At 37.7% G+C, this 21,417-nt stretch overlaps 1 long non-coding RNA gene across 1 annotated transcript; it reads right to left on the bottom strand.

The window, feature by feature from the left end:
- Positions 1 to 363: 363 nt before the first annotated feature.
- Positions 364 to 20,524, bottom strand: LOC132822895 (uncharacterized). The gene is made up of 3 exons (XR_009645474.1): positions 20,452 to 20,524; positions 15,576 to 15,671; positions 364 to 6,846 (listed from the first exon to the last, which is right to left on the bottom strand). It is a non-coding gene; the product is annotated as an uncharacterized LOC132822895 (long non-coding RNA).
- Between the last annotated feature and the right edge of the window lie 893 nt (positions 20,525 to 21,417).

The raw sequence follows: 21,417 nt of genomic DNA, 5'->3' as shown, positions 1-21,417 counted from the left end.
TGAAAGCTTTGTCTTCTTACTAAAACACAGTTCCAGAGGTGCCAGTTGGTCCTCACTTAACATCCACATGCTCATCCAGCCTAGTTACTGTGATTTGTTTCAGGATACTTACTGACTTCAAGACAAGAGATTCGGGATCATAGCTGGAATCTTACTCCACAAGAGTTATGAACTTGGCCATGGATTTAAAATGATAAACTAACATCACCTAGTTCAAGCTATTCAGCACATATTGGAAGCCAATTAATAGTTATTTTGACAAACTTGGATGGCTTTGGCTAAATAACTGCCTCATCTACAGATCATCCCTAAAACAGGAAAGCAGAAAATATACAATAAATTTTCCATAAAAAGAACATCAAGTTTTAATTGCAAATATAACTTTATTTAAGATTGCTAACAGAAACAACAACTTACTGGTATAACAAAATTTAAGCAGATGCTGCATGGGCCCGAGTATCCAGAATTTTCTGTTTATATTTCAGATTTCCAACACACTCAATATGTTGCATCTGTATTTAATATTTTTAATTTTAGACATTTTGACCTGCATAATTATGGATTTACAAGAAAACTGATCTGCTCCAATGTCATAACAGACGAGCAAAAACCGACCAAACATGGGTTTGTGAAGTTTGCTGAATTTACAGCTTCTTCCTGTATTATTAATCATTTACAGCACTGGCTGACAAACACAGAGGTGCAACTCTAGCTTCAATAGTAAAGTGATTAACATCTTCTTTGTATTATATATAAAACTTAAACAGTTGGAGGAAAATTCCATTTAATAGGTTTCCATTAACAATAATATTCTGTGGTCTCTATTTAGTTGTGTAATTGCAGATCTAACTATACTCAAGAACCTTGTCATTATTCAGGAGAAAGTAATCTGCTTGATCTTTATCTCATTTGTTACCTCAAAACTCATTCATCTCTCCACTACCGGTATACAGTGGCAGAGCGTAAAATATACACGTACTGTATCACCCTGTCAAACATCCTTCAGCAAATCTTCTCCCAAATCCACAACTTCTATCAACAAAGAACAAGAGCAGCAGATGTACGAGGATATCACCATCGGCAGTTCCCATCCAAGGCACACACCATCCCAAACTGAGACTATATCACCACTCCTTTACTGACACTGGATCAAAATCTGGAACTCACTTCCTAAAAGCACTGTCGGTTTACTGATACCAGATGCATTGATCAAGTTCAAAAAGGTTGCTCACCACCACTTTAAGGTTAATAAATAATGGTCTTGCTAGTAGCACACTCATTCTAGGAATGAGTATAAAAAGATTATTGCCCAAAAGGGAGATCTCACTGAAACTTTTCATCTTGCATTTATCTTAGCAGGTTTTTTTAAAAAAGAAAGTCAATGGTGGAGTGACTGAAATCGGATGCTCAAGATGCCAGAATGGTCAAGGGTCAAGATGGGTATGACAATGAAAAGATTTTAAAATTGAAATGATATCTAACCAGGAGACAAGATGGTCAGAGAGGTCAATTATGATGAGTCAAATGGGTCTTGATCCAAACTAGGACACAGTCAGGCTATTAGACAATCTCAAGTTTGCAAAGGGTAGGTTGTGGTAGATTGGGTAGGAAGGAGGTTGGAATAGTCTAAAAACAAATATCAAATGTATAGACATTGACATCAACCAATGAAGAGGGAAGGGGCACAGTTGGGTCATGTTACAGATGTATAAATAGGCAATCTCAGATGGTGCAAAGATGTGGTTATAAGTGAGGTTAAATATGACATGTCGGTTATGAACAATTATCCCACACTTCAGACAGTTACTAAGGTTTGGCGTTGGTGGTTAGTGAAGCTGTAGGCTATTTCTTTAAGCCTGCCTTCAAAGCTTGGACAGCTGTTTCTGTCAGACTATTGGATGTTAGCTGGTATGGAGCTGTCTTTATACAGCTAATACCATTTGACTTGAGTCAATACTCAAACTCCCTGCTGGTAAATGATGGCTTTTTATCGGAGACCAATACTTCCGGGAATCCATGCATTGTAAAGGATGTGCTCAGTTTTCTATTGTCGAGCTCGTATTTGACAAATGAATTCTATGAATGTCATCCATTTTGAGTGGGCACCCACAATGACTAAGAACATTCACCCCATGAAAGGGCCTGTGAATTGAACATCAAACCGAAGTCCAGGGTTTACCTAACCATTCTCCAAAAATGTGGGGGAGGTGCTGGTGGTAATTTTTGTCCTTTTTGGCACTCTGGGTAGTACCCCATCAATTCAGCATTGAATGCGACCAATCCTGGCCACCAGGCATAAGATCTTCACTTTGAAAACTCCTGAATTACCCAGAAGGAGTTCAGCCAGTACCTGGCAGCAACTTTACTTGGAACAAACATGCTTGCCCCTCATAACAATATGCCAGCCTCTACATTGCCTTTCTGGATCCAAAAACATTTCAGTTCTAGTTGTGACATCCTTTGGTTTCGCCCATCACCACGAGCTGTTTGAGTTTTGCCAGGATCTGATCATTCTGCACCCAAAGTCTGATAGTCTCAGCTGTGACTAGAATTGTGTCCAAAAAATGTAAAACCTTTATGGACTCTTCTAGTGGCATACCACTGGTGGTGTATCTGTCAGCAGGAGGCGACATGTGCTACTTAGCCGACCAGATCTTGTTCCAACTTGTAATTTTATGCACTTAATTCAGCCCACTGCTCAATTCAGCCTGATGTTTTGGGCAGCACTGCTTTGTCCTCTAAGTAGATCTCGCAGGGGTGTGTGGTCCATTATTACACAAATTTATGCCCGTAAAAGGTATTGGTGGAACTTCTTGACTTCAAATATGATCACCAAACCTTCCTTCTCTATCTGGGCGCATTTAGCTTACGATAATAATATGCCAACACCTGACAGAGGAAAATAGCTGTTTCTTCACTTTTTTGAAGGTAATGGATGGCTATGTGACCATTTCTGAAGTTGACCTTTTAAGAGTGATGCAAAGTTGCCATCATAGGCAAGGCTATGTATAACTGTCATAACTCAACAGCCCAAGAAAGATCTAAGCTCTGGTTCAGACATGGGAGCCAGGGCACCTTTGATTGTCCTCACCATCTTCCAAGAGGTGTGACCCAGTCTTGACAATTCTGTAGCCTAATAGTTCTCTTCGGGTGCACGGAACACATGCGCATGCTCACCTGGGAGAAACGTCTAAGGATTATCCCCAAGTTCTCTCCTCCTATTAAGCAAAAATTAATTACAAGATCTGCATGCTGAAAAATAATACATTTTAGATAAAGCTAAAGTGCTCTTTATTGATCATCCTGGTTATTAACATGTCATTTGGATAAATGGTAACCTGGGTTAGACTTTGGAAAATATTTTCCATCGTCTGCTGAAAAATTGCACAAGCTGACAATACCCCAAATGGCAGTTGCCTACTTTGGTACAAATCCTTATTGGATTTAATTGTAGCATACTTCTGGGAATTCTCTTGGAACTGTAATTGCAAGTACGCATGACTCCTGTCTAGCTTCGTGAAGGACAGGCCCACTACAAGCTTTGCATATAAATTATCTATGCGAGGGATTGAGTATTTATCCAGCTGCGAGAAATGGTTCACACAGTTTCTTTAAAATTTCCACAAAAGCAAACCAATCCATTCGGCTTCACAATTGGTATGACCGTTACTGCCCATTATGCAAACTGGACTGGTCAGGATTCCTTTGCTTTCCAGCCTTCTGATTTCAGCCTCTACTTTTGTCCATAGGAAAAATGCCACTTAGTGCACCTTGCAGAATCGTGGAATTGCTTTGTGAACATGCAAGGTGGTCTTGGCTCCTTTGATAGTTCTTTGAACCTCCTGAAAAACTTCTGATTATTTAATTGGGATTTCACTCTAGCAGCCATTTTCTAATCAAAACATGTTGAGCCAATCTGGGTGAATCTTTCTCAACCAACTTCACCTCATTAAATCAGTGGTAACTGAATCAGCTGCTTCTCATAAGAGATCAGAACTGAAGTCATAACCTTAATCTGTAAAGGTTCCCTGGTGTAGGTTCTTATTCTAGTTGAGGTCCTGTGCAAACTTAAAGGTTGGAGTCCAGAACAAATTTTAAGGCTGATCCTGTGATCACTGAAACAGCCACGCATATTGATCTCTGTTAGAATAGGGTGACTGTTTAACCAGATGTTTATATTGACTGGATATTGCTGAGCAATTTAACTCTTCCAAACCAGACAGATGGACTTTTCAGGGTGTGCACTCTCCTGAATACTGGCCTATGGATTGTATTAGTCCATTTTGGTCTAGTGGGACTCTTTTGCTGTCTTGAGTGTGCATTCTGGCAGCAACTACATTGGTTTGCCAACCCGGATCCTGAAGAAAATGTTAACTGTTTCGCTGAGGCTTGGTTTCATTTTGGGTTTTGCTGTGGGCTGACCTAGAGTCCCTCTGTTCAGGATATGTCCTGAGTGAGGCTATACAAATTGCCTTCACTCAAGTGGTGTTCCCTAAGCTGACAAGACTGGTGAGGGTGTCCATTTTCATCAGAATACCCTGCAACTTGTATGCTCCACTTGCTGAGTTTTTCAATGTCTGTTTCCAGTTGTAGTGTCTGTTTGATGTCCAGTTGGGCTTTAGCTAATTGACGCTTTTACATGGTTACATCATGAATTCTACATGGAGAAAGTGAAGACTGCAGATGCTGGAGATCAGAGTTGAAGAGTGTGGTATTGGAGAAGCACAGCAGTTCAGGCAGCATCAGAGGTGCAGGAGAATTGACATTTCGGACATAAACCCTTCATCAGGAATTCCATGTACCGAACACCCCTCAGCATCTCATTAAGGGTTAAACCAAAGTCATATGCTTCGGCCAATCAATTCAACCTAGTCAAAATTCCTGATCCGGAATCCCATGGTTCTTGAGTTGCCAAGTAAAACTGATAGCATTTCAGAAGTAGACGAGCTTTAGCGTTGTCATATTCCTGAAATAAATCGGTCAATTTTTTGAAAGGTTTTTGTATCGGGTCTTAATAACTGAAAAATCTGCAGGTCCACAAGTTGTCAGGAGAATTACATGTTGCTTTTCATCTGCCCCAATGTCATTTGCCTGGAAAAAATAACATTCTTTCCACATACTGAGCCCAGTCTTTGATGACAGGATCAAATGGGTCAAGCTTCCCAGATAATGGCATGATGCCAGAAATGCTTACCCCCACTTAATGACGACTGTCATGACTGAATTTCTTCAGGAGTGCACTTTTCTCTTGTTATCACTGAAGCCAGTATCCTGACCCAAATCACCTTTAATTTACACGTGGAGAGTCCTTGACACTGATCCAGCTTCCTCAGAGCCAGCGCTCGGTGAACAAAACATCTGACACTCCTGATTGTGTGTCAGCCAGGGCCCTTAGATTGGACCAGTTTAATAGCCCTAAATCAGGGAACTCATTCTGTTCTGAGGAATGGCCACCGGACCCAAAACAAAAACTTTGATTTCTCTTCACTGATACTGCTAGACCTGCTGTGCTTTTGCAGCAACTTCTGTTTTAGTTTTTGATTGACAGCATCCAGTTTTTAACTCATTCAATGTCGTCCGCCCGGTTGACTTTGTTACAATTACTACAGCAGTATTTAACAGGAACAGCAGAGATGTTAAGTTCAAACAATTTACAGCTAGCAATATTATAAACTATACTTTTCAAGATGCTGTTAGATCAGGACTTCCATTGATGATACACACACTACACAGAGATACTTTTATATTCTCATTGTGCCTTTCACTTTTTATTTGTTTATTTTAATTGGGCAAGACAGTTCCAATCTGGCTAATCCTAGCTCACTACTGGTCACTGCAGGGCTGCAACCTGTAGGGCAGCATGTCTTTAAATTAAGATGTCACCTTGATTTGGTAGCTGACGTCTGCTAGGAAATTGTACTATTTTATTACCTGATACCGGAATAAAAAAACGCTTGCTTATTCCCCTTCCACCATTCACCTCCACTCCCCCCAATCTCAACCAGTTCAAAAAACTCTGATAAGGATAAAGATCCAGAAATGCTTTTTCTACAGCACCCTCTTATGGCAAATGCTACATCACTCACTGAAGTAATTTCTCACAACTTCAACAAATGCAAAGGTTTCAGAAAAATAATTTTGAAAATATTCTTGCAGGTACCAAAATAGACCTGCAGGATTATTGAGCTCTTACCCAATATCTCTGCCCGAATAAGAAAGGTTCAAAGTAAATCTTAGCACCACAGAAAGGGAAACCTGCAATCAAAGCAAGGGTCACCTCCTCAGCACCCATGCCACTTCTCTCCCCTATTAATTTCATTAATCATGATCCTTCATGATTAGCCTATGCATGAGATTTCTCATTCCTGAACTTGTGATGGGAGGCAGAAGGAACAAAAATCTCAAATACATGCAGCTAACTTTTCATTCATTGAACTAATTAATATGATATACATTAACACATTAAAAGCTTTAGAAGAAAAGATTCCTCTGCACTGTGTGTCAACTTTATAACATTGTGAAAAAATGTGTCCTAAAACACATTTGCTGATGAATGTCAACTTTTATGATTTAATATTTCATTTAATAAGCCATTATATATGCAGTTTATAAAAATATATCAGATCCACTGGCTCATTTGAGCCACATTTTCTGAAGGACCTTATCGGGAAAACTTGCGCACAGCTTTGTACGACGTAGGTACAGACAGAAATATGGAGCCATCTTTGTCTTCCATTGTCAGGTTCTCCACCGAACCCCAATGTTTTCTGCTGCTTCCATAGCTCTTTGGCAGGAACAGACCAGCAAGTTTTCGATTCCGTCGTTCGCCCCGGGACTGTTGGAGTTCTACAACATGAGAATTGACATCAGTTACCAGCTGACAAGCAATCCTGCTGTTAGGATGCATAATACTCAAATAGAAGTAAATCACAACTATTATTGCAAAATCATTGTCCCAAAATGTAAAGATATTAAAACAGTCATATAAACAATGTTTTTTTTAAAAAAAGGGAACATGACAGTGACAGAAATTTAAGTCAATGCTTGGTTAATGCCAACTTATGAAAATCTATTTAATGAGTCATTCAGGTGAAACATTTCAATGCTTCAGATAATATAGAAAAATCAAAATCAAATGATCTGGTAATTAGAATTAAGTGATATGAAATGAACAGAAACAATTTTATATTAAATTGTAAGTTCTAAGTTTTCTTCAGATCAGAACCAATTTTTTTTATGGCCAAGTGTTATGATTGAAATTGATGTTACTCAGATCCAGAATGAATTCTGGATTGATTGGTCATATTTTTGTTTTTTTAAAAATATAATTAAATTTAAACTTGTGTTCTTTCACTGAAAGAAATGCACAAGTCTGCAGATTAGTTGTTAATAATAAAACAGAAGTTTATTAAACAGAATAAGTAAAAAGTAAACAAAGCTAAATATAACATTTCAAAAGATTTCAAAATTAAAGACAGCAAAACAAAATTCTGTTTACTTCCCAATCACATCACTTTACAATTAAGCAAAAACAAGAGCAACTTCCCATCTCCATTAAATTTGAAGATTTGACTTAACTGTTATTTTCTTAGTTCCAGTTCAATGAGCTGTAAAGTATTTTCCTTGAATCCTCACACAACTCAGATCTTAGACTTTCTCAGCTTTGAATACCCAATGCAGATTTCTAACCAAACAGTCCTGGGTTTGGAAATTTCTTGCTTTCTCACAGGTAACTTATTTAGTTAACTCTGAACAGTCTCCTTTTCCGAGGAGATGCAATACTGACATTTGAGTTCACTCAAATTTTGTTCAAATTGCTCTCAGGAGCTTTCCAATCTCTGGCTTTTTCCAAGCTAAAATCTTGGAATCGTTGATTATTTTAAACCCAAAATCAAGGTAATGTATTTCAATGTTTTCTCTTTTCAGTAAAATCTCTGCAAGGTAAACAAACTTCTATTAACACTTCAGGAGGCCTTTCGTCATCTTTGTCTGACACATACTGGTTTAAAGTGATGATTGCCAAAATACTCCTTCACAAAAATAGATCAACATTCACCTCACTGGTTGAAGTCAAATAAATTCATATATAAATCTCAGTTTTCATCACAAAAGGAAGTGTTCCTCAGTGGCTGCACACAAATCTGTTGTTTCAGCAAACAGTTTACGTCTCCACTTATTTATTGTATTTTAAATTGGAAATTGAACTTTTCTCTTGCATCTTTTAATATTGGAACCTCTTGATAATGTACACATTGGGTGAAGACCGAGTCAGGTTGTGATGCCTAACACCTTAAGATGAAGGGGTCATGCCTGAAACATTGCCTCTCCTGGTCCTCGGATGCTGCTTGACCTGCTGTGTTTTCCAGTGCCCCATTGACTGACTCTCCTGCATCCGTAGTCCTCATTTTTTCCTAATAGCTTAATAGTCTAACAAACATTTAGAAGAATCACAAATGACTAATTTGCTCATGAGTTAGGTATACTTTACACCCATCAAACCATAAAGCAAGCAAAGAATCAATGCACTCTGGACAAGTGAGAAAATGATGGAAAACTAATTGTGAGCAAGATTTACACCGTTGGACTGAGTTTTGACTTTTGAAATGTTTTCAGTCTAAGATAATAGGTGTGTGAATAGGTTAAGGCAAAATGTAGGACCACTTGGTCCATTAAAGTTCTCTGCCAATGAGATCATGGCTGATCTGATAATTCTCAACTCTATTTTCCTGCCTTTTACAAGCAATCCTCGATTCCCTTATTGATTAAAAATCTATCATAGCCTGAATATATGTAATGAGAATTAGAGAATTCCCCAGGTTTCCTGCCCTCCGAGGAGAAATTTCTTCTCAGCTGTGCCTTAAATAAGTGACCCCTTACTCCAAGATAATGCCTGTTTCGTCAGATTCTCCCACATGCATCTATCCCAACAAGTCCAGTAAGAACTTGATGTTTCAATAAGATTAGCCCTCATTCTTCTAAACTCCAAACAGTTCAGGGCCAACCTACCCAACCTTTCCTGTCTACAATGCCAGTACATCTTTCCTTACATAAGGGGTCCAAAACTGTTCACTGTATTCCAGTTGTGGTTTGTCTAGTGTCTTGTATCATTTTAGCAAAACCTCTCTCCTTTTATACTCTATTTGTTTTGAAATTAAGGCTAACATTCCATTTACCTTCAACATTACCTGCTAAACTGGATGCTAGCCATTTGTGATTAATGCACAAGGACTTTGAAATCCCTCTGTTCTGGAGCTTCCTGCAGTCTTTCTCCATTTCAATAATATTCAGCTCTTCTATTCTTCCTGTCAAAGTGCATAACCTCTCATTTTCCACGCAATATATTCCACTTGCGAAATTTTTGGCCCTTTGCTTCATGTCTGTTTCCCTCTGTAGACTACATCATCCTCGCCACTTGCCTTCCCACCTATGTTTGCATCATTTGCAAACTTGCCAACAATACTTTCATTTTCCTCAAAGACATCTACATTGCAAATAATTATGAATCTAGTGGTTACAGATTACCATCCTGAAAATGGCCCCCTTTTCCCAACAGCCTATCTTCTATTGTTAGCCACTCCTCTCTCCATGCTAATATACTAGCTCCGGTTATGAAATGTCTTCTGAAAATCAAAAAGATTACATCCATTGCTTCCCATTTGTCTATTCTGCTTGCTGCCTACTCAAAAACATTATACTAAATTTGTCAGGCATGATTTCCCCTTTATGAAACCATGCTGACTTGATCATATTATGTATTTCTAAATGTTCTGCTATTCCACCTTTGATAATAGACACTAACATGTTTCCTTTTTGTCTGCTTCTCATTTAAATAAAATGTGTTACACTGATAATCTTTCAATCACTTAGATCTTTTCCAGAATCTAAGGATTCTTGGAAGATTACTACCAGTGCAACCATTATGTAGCTACCTTTTTTCATATCATAGGATGCATCCCATCAGGTCCAGGAGATTTCTCATTCTTTAGCCCAATTAAATTTCTCTTATGATAATTATTCTATTTATTTCCTAAGGCACAGCAGCTAGCTTCACCCCACAATTATCCTGTCTATGACCAAACCAGTTTTGTGTCCAACTTAATAACTTACCATGGATCTCATGTGACTTGATCTTCTGGACCAGTCTACCACAAGAGACCTTGTCAAATGCTTTACTACAGTCCACGTTGACACCATTCACCACCCTGTCTTCCATCATCTTTATCACTTCATCGAAAAATTAAAATTTGAGAGACAAAACCTACCTGTGCAAAGCCCTATAATGCTGACATGACCTCCTGATTTGTAAGCCTACATTTCCCTTTTCCTAACCCACCACCCCATTCGGTCAAAGCCCGCTCTACAGTCCTAGCATTTGATTCACCTGGACACTGAAGTCAGTGTGATTTAAATGACGCCCACTCCAGCAGAACAGCTCCCTTTTATTCCAGTTCTGGTGCCCAGTAACACACAAGTTGAAACCCATTCAACCCTCAAATCTTTGAGCCTCTCAATTAACTCCTTGACTTGATTAAATGCAGTCAGCACGGCTTTGTGAGGGGCAGATCATGCCTCACAAACCTTATTGAGTTATTTGAGGATGTGACTAGAAAGGTTGATGAGGGTCGAGCTGTGGATGTGGTGTATATGGACTTCAGCAAGGTATTTGATAAGGTTCCCCATGGTAGGCTCATTCAGAAGGTCAGGAGGAATGGAATTCAGGGGAACATAGCTGTCTGGATACAGAATTGGCTGGCCAACAGAAGACAGCAACTGGTAATAGAAGGAGAATATTCTGCCTGGAAGTCTGTAGTGAGTGGTGTTCCACAGGACTGTGTCCTTCGGCCTCTATTGTTTATAATTTTTATTAATGACTTGGATGAGGGGATTGAAGGATGGGTCGGCAAGTTTGCAGATAACACAAAGGTTGGAGGTGTCGTTAACAGTATAGAGGGCTGTTGTAGGCTGCAGTGGGAAATTGACAGGATGCAGAGATGGGCTGAGAGGTGGCAGATGGAGTTCAACCTTGATAAATGCGAGGTGATGCATTTTGGAAGGTCAAATTTGAAAGCTGAGTACAGGATTAAGGATAGGATTCTTGGTAGTGTGGAGGAACAGAGGGATCTTGGGGTGCAGATACATAGATCCCTTAAAATGGCCACCCAAGTGGACAGGGTTGTTCAGAAAGCATATGGTGTTTTGGCTTTCATTAACAGGGGGATTGAGTTGAGGAGTCGTGAGATCTTGTTGCAGCTCTATAAAACTTTGGTTAGACTGCACTTGGAATACTGCGTCCAATTCTGGTCACCCTATTATAAGAAAGATGTGGATGCTTTGGAGAGGGTTCAGAGGAGGTTTACCAGATGCTGCCTGGACTGGAGGGCTTATCTTACGAGGAGAGGTTGACTGAGCTAGGACTTTTTTTCATTGGAGAAAAGGAGGAGAAGAGGGGACCTAATTGAGGTATACAAGATAATGAGAGGCATAGATAGAGACGTTAGCCAGAGACTACTTCCCAGGGCAGAAATGACCAACACGAGGGGTCATAGTTTTAAGTTGGTTGGAGGAAAGTATAGAGGGGATGTCAGAGGCGGGTTCTTTACACAGAGAGTTGTGAGAGCATGGAATGCATTGCCAGCAGCAGTTGTGGAGACAGGGTCATTGGGGACATTTAAGAGACTCCTGGACATGCATATGGTCACAGATATTTGAGGGTGCATACATGAGGATCAATGGTCGGCACAACATCGTGGGCTGAAGGGCCTGTACTGTGCTGTACTGTTCTATGGTCTATGCCAGTTTGCCTGTAGTTCAAGTAGTAATCTAGAGATTGCTATTTTGAACATATTGCTTTATAATTTAGCTCCTTACTGTTTAAAATCTTACAGCAGAACCTCTCTTTCTTATAAAAGAGACAGTGGAACTATTAAGGCCACAGGAAAATAGGGTAAAAGGCTGTTTTTAAGGAGACAGTTTATGAATTAAACAGTCTAAAGATGGTATTGAATTGACTGGAAAAGTTCTAAGTGGCTAGAAACCAAGAAAGTGAAAGGGTAACTGGCTATTTCTGTTCTTAAAAATAAAGGTTTTAGTAGTATTTACAATTATATTGACTCATGACAATAGAGTATGTTTTATTGCAATGACTGCTTGTTTAATATTGTGCTATGAGAGATGCAAGTTTATAAAAATAACAACCTCCAGGAAACTAGGATTTGCCAGTTGATTTACTCGAAGCTCCAGAATAGATGGGATTTGCTATTATTAGCATGTACATTAGTATTTTAGACAGAATGTTAAATATTTCATTTGTGTTAATGCTGAATCAATTCTAGAATAGGTCAAAAAATATAACTCAATCATTTCCTCACTAAAAATTACATCTGTTTAACACATTTATTTATAACATTAATTTTTTTGCGTCTTTCAGACAAAGTAACTCAAATGGCAAGTAATGGCATAATATCTTTCTGCAATCTGAAGACAAGGCTCAAATACTGAATTACTTTGGATGCTCATGCTTGAATTAATCAGTATGAACCTCCTTCCTGAAGTTGATGGATAGTCTGGTTTTGTTTGTTGGAGAGATGAAGTACCCCAATTAATGGCAGAACTGTAAACTATCAAACTTAGCACACAGAATCTACGTGAAGTTATAAAGTCACACCATATCTGCACAAACAGAGGACTAGGTTATCTACAATAATAGCAAGGAATTAAATATTTCATTGTACTTTATTAAATATTACAATAATTTTACACTATAACTTATTCTGAACCTATGAAATACTAAACTGAAACATTGCAATTTGTGCCTTTGAATATGAAAACAAGCAGAAAATAATTTAGTGGCAAATCAAGCTCTGTAGAATAACTTACAAATGTGGATTCTTGAAAGCAAAATACACTTACATCTGTCAAAATAAAATTTCTGAAACATTACAAACAAGCGTTATCAGCACATTCTTGACTGACAGCTATGCATCATTATGCCACTAGAACGCACGTGTGCAGCATCATTGTGAGTTATAATAATGATAGGGATTGTCATTGTTTAGCTTAGCTTGCTTTAATAATGTAAATATCAATTTTTCCAAAATAAAACAAATAAAACATGAGAATGGACAGGAGATCAGTTGATGAATCTGCTCAGGTCAACAACCTATATTAAACAAAAAGGAAATATTTGCATTTATGTAGAACCTTTCAAGATTTTAAGATGAGCCAAAGCAATTTACAGGTTACAAAATGCAATTTTTGAACATCTGAAATGGAGGAGCGAATATTTGCAGATCAAGCCCCACAAACACCAACGTGATAATAACTCTGGTTATTAGTTTCAGTTATTTGTTTAATTGTGTGATGACAGTTAAAGGAATAATCATCACCCCAAAACGTCAGGGAAAACTCTCTCAAAAGTCCTTTGGTTTAAATGTTTTATCTTAAAGGAATTGTCTTCGACAGTGAAGCACTCCCAGAGTTGGCTGAAATTGTAGGTGCCCAGCATTGTTCTTAAACGCTATAATATACACAAGTGTTACAGAGTCATACAGTATGGAAACAGACCCTTCAGTCCAACCTATCTATACCAACCAGACATCCAATCTGACCGAGTCCCAATTGCCAGCATTTGGCCCATGTCTCTCTGAACCCTTTATTCATATACCAATCCAGACCTTTTTTAAATGTTGTATTTGTACCCGCCTCCACCACTTCCACTGGCAGCTCACTCCATAAGGGCATCACCATTTGTATAAATAAAGTTACCCTTCAGGTCCTTTTTAAGTCTTTTTGCTCTCCCCCATAACTCAAACCCTCCAGTCGCAGCAGCATTCTTGTAACTTTTTTCTGTAGCCCTCAAGTTTTAACAACATCCTTCCTATAGAAGGGCAACCAAAATGCCACACAGCATTCTAAAAGTGGCCTCACCAACATCCTCTACAGCCACAACACGATGTCTCAACTCCTACAATCAGTGTTCTGACCAATGAAATCAAGTGTACCAAATGCCTTTTCCACCACTCTTTCGACCTAAACCTGTGCACCTTAGGTCTCTGTTTGGAAACACTCCCCAGGGCGCTACCATTAATTATACAAGTCCTGATCACGTTTGCCTTACTGAAATACAACACCTCACGTTTACCATATTAAACTCCATCTGCTACTGTAATCATAATTAGCAATATTCCTCATTCTGTAAAGCAGTTTCAAGGTGACCAACGAATTCACATTATCCGACCTTTAAAGTCAAGGTATAGCTCCATTCAAATCCATTTTAGAAAGAGTACTCAAAAGAAACAATCTGGCTTTTGTTCCACTGAAGCTGATTTTAATAATGCAATGCCTTTTTATAAGTAGGCTGTACATCATGAATAAACAAGCTGCATTGAATAGATCACGTAGAAGTTCCATTTTGAAATGGTACATTACAGGTTCAAAATATCTGAGAGAATATCTGCATCTCCAAGAGTGAGCCCAAACCCACCTGTATTCCTATGTTTAGCAGTATTTGTTTTCTCTCTTTTTCTGCAATCTTTGTGTTGTATACCAAGCTGAGGGTTGAATAACAGCGTTTTGTTCCATGTTTGATCCATAGAGTTAGCTAGTTTAAATGAAGCAGCAGAAAACTTGGTGACATTTGGTCACATTTGGTCACACTACAACTGGTCACATTTGCCTTGGGATAGGGAAGGGCAGACTGGTCAGGGTTCCCACTTCTGAGCACTGCGCAACTTTTGTAGGAATGAGTCACAATACCAAATGAAGAACAGTTTGAACTCAGGTGTGATGTCTTTGAGATTTAAATGATTTTAACTGTACTTGTAACAGACACAACAGTAACACAGCCATTCATAATTACAACAGTGTATTTAAACACAAAACATAATGATGTCTGTATGGTACACTGTAGAAACTGGATTCACTTCAAAGTCCAATTTTCTCCTGTCCTTTCCTTTGCATTTAAGGTAATTTTGCATGCATGTTGTTTGCCTCAACTAAATAACAATTCTCCAGGAATGCACGGTTCAGCTATTCAATGCTTTATTCAGTTCAGTCACTGGGGAAAAGATTGAAGGCTTTAATAGAAGTAAATCAGACTTACTGTAAACATTATAAACTCTCAATTATTGCACATTAATCTGTGGTACTTGAGAACTACAGTAGCACTTCATGATGGCTTATTTATCATCAATCATGAATGCAATTATCAAAATAATTTGCAAATATAACAGAATCTATCATTTACGCAATCCAACTATAAAGTGTTGATTGGAGCCAGCACTTAACGTCTGTGTTACCCATAAAGACAAATGTCATTTGTTTGGATATTTAAAGAAACTAGTGGAACTGATTGATCTTCTCAAAATTCATTATTTAGCAGTTAAGAAATGTTGTTCGATTATCTGAATACATTCAGGTTAGTGTCAATACACTGTACCTTACAATGGTATCGAATGCAAAATTGTATTGGTTTATCTTAAAAAAATGATTGTATGTTGTGAGGGTGAATCAGATAACCTGTAAACATATCTTCATGTTCAGTCATTAGCAACACCTGTAATACAAGAAAAACTTACGTGAAGAGACATTTGAGCAGTCAGCAGAGTCATCATTGTCCTTCAGATAGTGAGATGCAAACCGTCCACTATAGTCTCTTACGTTTGTTTTTGCACCTGTACAAAAATCAAAAATACCTGGCAGTTAACATGGCTGCTCATAATATCTGCTGCAAAAGCAACATTGATGAACGGATAAATATAGCATTAAAGTATTTCGATATCTGTAAATTTTGCGTTATCCAGCACTTGACAAAGGCAATGCTCCACCATTATAGTTTGCAATCATCCCACTCTCATCCCGAATACAAAGTGATTAATGGATGAGGTTCACAGAAATTATTTCTAACCTGTTGGCAAGTTACAAAATACAGCAGTCTTTATGAAGTGAATGTATAATAATTTGGACGCAAAGCCACTCCATGTGCTGTACTTACCACATAGAAAGGTTGCTCAACCTCTCAAAGCTTACCACTGAAAACATTGGTTTGACCTTGACCTCAATTACATTCTAATGAAGCTCTGCACCATCAGTATGATAGATTAACTATGCCAATGTATTTGCCAAGAATATTTAGTCATGGCATAACAAATGTGCTTTGAACATTAGCTATTTAGAGGACTAGAATATGCCAATTTATTAACCTTTGGCTAACAATCATTTCTGATTACTAGCAGCACCCAAACTTGCTATGTACTTGATAACACAAAGTCTACTATATATTTGGTGTTAATGATGTGAATAACACTATACAATATTATACATAGAAAACATTTTGTGTACTAATGAAGCTAGGAATTGCTAAATCTAAAAAATAAAGTGAGTAACACTAAGTAATGCTGCTCAAAATAATTTGAAACAATTTAATTATTTTTAAAAAGGTTTGTATAGTATTACAACAAAAAAAAGGCAATTCACATCTAGTTTATTACAGTGACCATAATAAGAGCATTACGTGGTCAGAATCCAAGTCTGACCCAATACTGCACAGAAAATAGGAGAAAATAGTTTGGTGGATCACCTCTGTACCTTTTCACGTCTGTCTATAACATACAATTCCTAGGTCTTAGACTGCGATTGATCTTTCACACAAGTAACATTATTTACTTTTGTTACCAGGTGGTGAGAGAGATGAATACAATATGGCTTCAAATTTAAAATGTAACAAGATACATTAAACACAAGTCACATTGGTTAAGTCAGTGTTTTGGTGCAGAGGGTGGGGAATGTGCTCTTCTGAAGATCAAGGTATTTCGAAGAAATACCCTGCCTTCCAAAGGGCTCAATCCATACCTGACCTAGGAGTCTTTCAGGTTGGCTCTGGATTCAAAGTGGAGAGACCAGTAGCACCACTCTTTAGCTTGATGAGGTCAGATGTGCAAGGAACAAGTAACAAGGGAAGCAGGTCAATAAAGGAGGTAAAATTGGAGGACAGGAAGAGAACAAAAATAAACTAAACATTCTTCTGCAGATATCAGCATATTTCAACAGATACTAAGCTGTGTAGATATACAGCGGGATCAAAAAGATGCGCAACTCACAACATTAGCCTATTCATGGAATTCAGAAAATTTTAAATAGCTTATGCTTACAATGTGAACACCACAATCTCAAAACTGAACATGATAACATTTACCAAAAATGTGGAAACATGAAGATCATTTCAGAAATTGAACGGCAAGTAACAGGCAATGAAAACAACAATAAATACAAAGCACAGTATAATAAAAACATACATGATATGATAGAATAAATAAACCCTTTTTCAATACTGCTGGGAATTTTGAACAGAATTTGCCTTGGAATGATGTACAGGCCTGGAACTTCATGCACTTCACTTAAAACTTATACTAAAGTGTACAGTTTTGCACACCAATCATATTAATAGAAACTTTGGTCAAATTTCCTGGGAAGTATGTGAGAAAACTGGATGAAAGGAGAAATCAATGTAAACAAAAGAGAAAATCATTAGCCTCTAGTTTACTGATTTTATGTAAATTAAAAACGTGGAGCGATCAACCAGTCACTTCTGCAAATTAATCACAGTATGTTTAATAAAATGTAATCATAAAGCCTTTGGTCTAGAGTCAGAGCTTTTACAACACAAAGTGGTCTTTTGGCCCATCATTCTAATTCCATTTTCCAGCACTAGATCCATAGCCAGGTATGATATAGCATTTCAAGTGTTCGAAACAGTTCTTCAACATCTCAGGAGTTCCCAATTTTCCTGTTCTTATATAGACAGTCAGGTATAGATCTCCAGAGTGCTCTGGGTGGAATTTGTTCCCATCCATCCTCCTTAAATCATCACTAAATCTGCTCCTACCTTAAAATCATCACCCCCCCCAGTTACTGACCCCTCGAAGGGGAAAGTATCATCTTACCTACCTAGTCTTATGCCCCTCAGAGTTTTATATACTTCATACAGATTGCAATCCCCCGATCGTTCTCTCCTCAAAGGAAAACCAACCAAGCCTATCTAGCCTGACTTCATTGCTGATTTTCTCTAGCCGAAGCATCACCCTGGTAAATCTCTTCTGCTCGCTCTCTAATGGAATCACATCTTTGAGTGTGGTGATCAGAATCCTACACAGTACTTCAGATGTGGCCTAGATAACATCACACACAGCTCCATCATAACATCCTTGCTCTTTTATTCAATGCTTTTACTAATAGAGGAAAGTATCTAATATACCTTCTTAACCACCTTATCTACTTGTCCTGCTGCCTTCAAGGATCTCTGGACAGGCACACCAAGGCATTTTAATCCTCTGTACTTCCTAGACTCAGACCATTCAATCCTAAAATGCATTACCCTCTTACTTTTCAGGATAAATACCTGAAGTGTTCAGTTCACCTGATCAGCAATCTACATCATCCTGTGATGTAAAGCTCTCGTGTAATTTATTACCTTACCAAATTTCAATGTCATTTCTGAACGTACTGATTACACTGCCTACATTCAGGTCACAAATGCCCACCCTGCTTTGATGTAAATGAGTAAGGAGAGAAGAGAAATGAAAATGAACAAAAGTCAGGCAGAGTAACTTGATACAGTGCATTTTTAAAGTTCTGGTCTACCTTTCCATCCATTTCAGGCAAAAAAAAACCTTGTAATTTCTGGTCCTTACGCATGTGGTTGGGGCAGGGAGGAGATAGGAATAAACTTATTAACAAGCCAAATGGGATTTCAATTAGGAAAGCTGTAGTACCCATGTTATTATTTATGAAATGGAAAAGCCAGCATCAATAAAACTCATACCGCATTCATGGAAAGCTACATAATAATGTTTTACCACTGGAATGATCAACTGTCCTGTGACAAGGGTCTTAAACTCAGAACTGGAACAGGAAACTTGAATAATGGAAGTAGCTGTATTGACCAGGATGGTCAATGAATCCAATCTGATCTGTCCTAAATTTCCCTATTCCTCTGCAGAAGGCTTTCACGTCTCATTTGATAGTGGGACAATATCATCCTCCAACAATCACTGTCCCTAAACAAACTTTGTCAAGTTTAATCGTAAAATTATCAATGCTATGAGAGATTTCTAGCTCAAAGTTAATTGATCTCAGTCTGATAGATGATAGAAACAGTTAAATTGAATTCAGAGCTTCCATGGATCCTGTGTACAAAATCACCTATCAACTACTCAGTGCCTCTCAGAAACATCCAATCAACCCTTGATACTGAAATCCTCAAGTAATAATGGCTAAAAAGGAACAACAATACAGGAACCAAAATTCAGGGAATTGCACTCTAGCAAGGAATCAATAAAGGCTGACTGACAATTCTAAACTGTTTGATTGCTCTGATTCTTCACACACTCCGGGTTATCCAGCAAATGCTGAACAGTTGCACAATCTCATTTAGTGTTGGACATACTATTGAGAATTTTGAAAGCGCAGGCTTGTTGGGTACAGTTAGTACCTTGTTTGTTGTAACAGCCAAAGAGATATACTGTTGGATATTACCTGCCAATCTTTGGGACGTACCATTTATATGCCTGGTATCAAACCAGCACTGATATTAATAGACCATGTTACTGATCTGAGATGAAAATACAATGTCGTTTTGGCTTGACAACAGCATCCTGTTAGTGGTGAACTCTCATACTGTTAAAACATAAGAGCAGCTAGCTTTATCTATTGCTTAAAGTTTTGAGATACCTTATCGTTCTTGGATAATCCAAAGCAGACAGCGACATTTCAAGTTAAGAAGTGACCACCTTCAGACCTTTCATGAGTTTAAGTTATGCATAGAGAGAAGCAATCTGATTAGGGTATCCATTATTGCGCAGGATGGTTGTGAGCACCCTATTTCGCAGCTGAATCCAGCTGCTAACCAACTGGCACTCTCAACTCATGCAGTACAAATACTGATTTTCCTTTTATTTTTGCAAATTGTCCTGATGACTGCAGGTTGAAAAGCTTCAACAAAATATCTTTTCAGCAATATTCAAGTTCTGGATACGTAGATGACTTTATATATGATGCAAAACAAAAAATTAGCAGGGAATGTTTGAGCAATTTCAGTTGTTAAATGATGATGCAAACTTTTACAATGGAAATACAATTCTAGTGACTGAATTATCACTTCAGCCCTTCTGGGAAGTTTATAGACTATTATAGTAGTTTTGTATGATAGAAGTAACTAAAAATTGTCCCAAGTAACAGAAACTATTTTATGAATATTGCAAGACATAAGTTCTCAATGTATTATTTTTGTATTATCTAAAGTATGCTAAATATTATCCATATTTCAGGATTCTAGTCAAACAGGATTCTAAACTAAAAAAGAGAAGCTTCACATCATATCTGGACTTTTAAACATCTACCAGCAATGGATAAGAAAACAATATTACTACAACAGACATGATTCAAAAGGGATCTTACCATAGTTATGAATTAGAAGATCCATAATGTCAACATGTGAATGGAGTGCTGCTATATGCAGTGGTGTGTAACCCTGGGGAAAAAAAAAATCGCTTTTATATGTTTTTACTAGTACCTAGTCAAATAGCACAAAATGTTTTATTAGAACAAAATGGAAAACACTTCATCCAACTCAAGCACATGACAGATCTTTCCATTAAATGCAGTTGGCAAAGTAGGGAAAAAATGTCACCATGATAACCACATGAACTGAAAACATGATTACTTCATCAGTATTGTTATTGGTAAAAGAACAAACATCGTGGAAAACAAAAACCTAATTTCTTAATGGGGATCTTGAGAACAATACAACAGGCACCTTGGATAGCAATAGAGAGCTTTATAAAACTACCTAATATACTTGCAGAATATTTCAACAAATTAAATGAAAGAATAATTTGTTACAGTATTTGACCATTTATTTAATTACATCACTTTGAAAGCCTGGGTTATCTACCTGAGCAATTGTTTCCTTATTTCAAAGTACTACCTCAGTTGTTACATGTGAGGTAGGCTTGAATGATATTTTTGCAGTGCAAATTGTATGGCTGAAGAGACACCATCTTTATGATGGTGTGTGTTAATCCTTCATTTCATTTATACGCAGTGATGAATAATATTAAAATGCACCATGAAAAGGTTGGGTGTACTGCCTCTTATTTTTCCTTTACTAAGAAAAATAATTCAAAGATTTTTATGTGAAAACCATACCAACAAAAGATGATCTTAACCTGATTTAATGTTAACCAAGAATACGCTCAAACATTGCAACAAACTTGTCCCGATACATCAGTTCATGATATAAATAAGAGTAGAAAAAAGTGTATTAGTACACATTAAACTGATTGTGAAAAACAAATTAATCTATGACCTAATGTAAAATCACAAAAGAAAAATAAATGCAATACTCACTCCCTGTAACAGAAG

This window comes from Hemiscyllium ocellatum, chromosome 15, assembly GCF_020745735.1.
Source record: "Hemiscyllium ocellatum isolate sHemOce1 chromosome 15, sHemOce1.pat.X.cur, whole genome shotgun sequence".
NCBI lineage: Eukaryota > Metazoa > Chordata > Chondrichthyes > Orectolobiformes > Hemiscylliidae > Hemiscyllium > Hemiscyllium ocellatum.
Note: the sequence above shows the minus strand (reverse complement) of the source record. Positions and strands in the feature narration are given on the sequence as shown.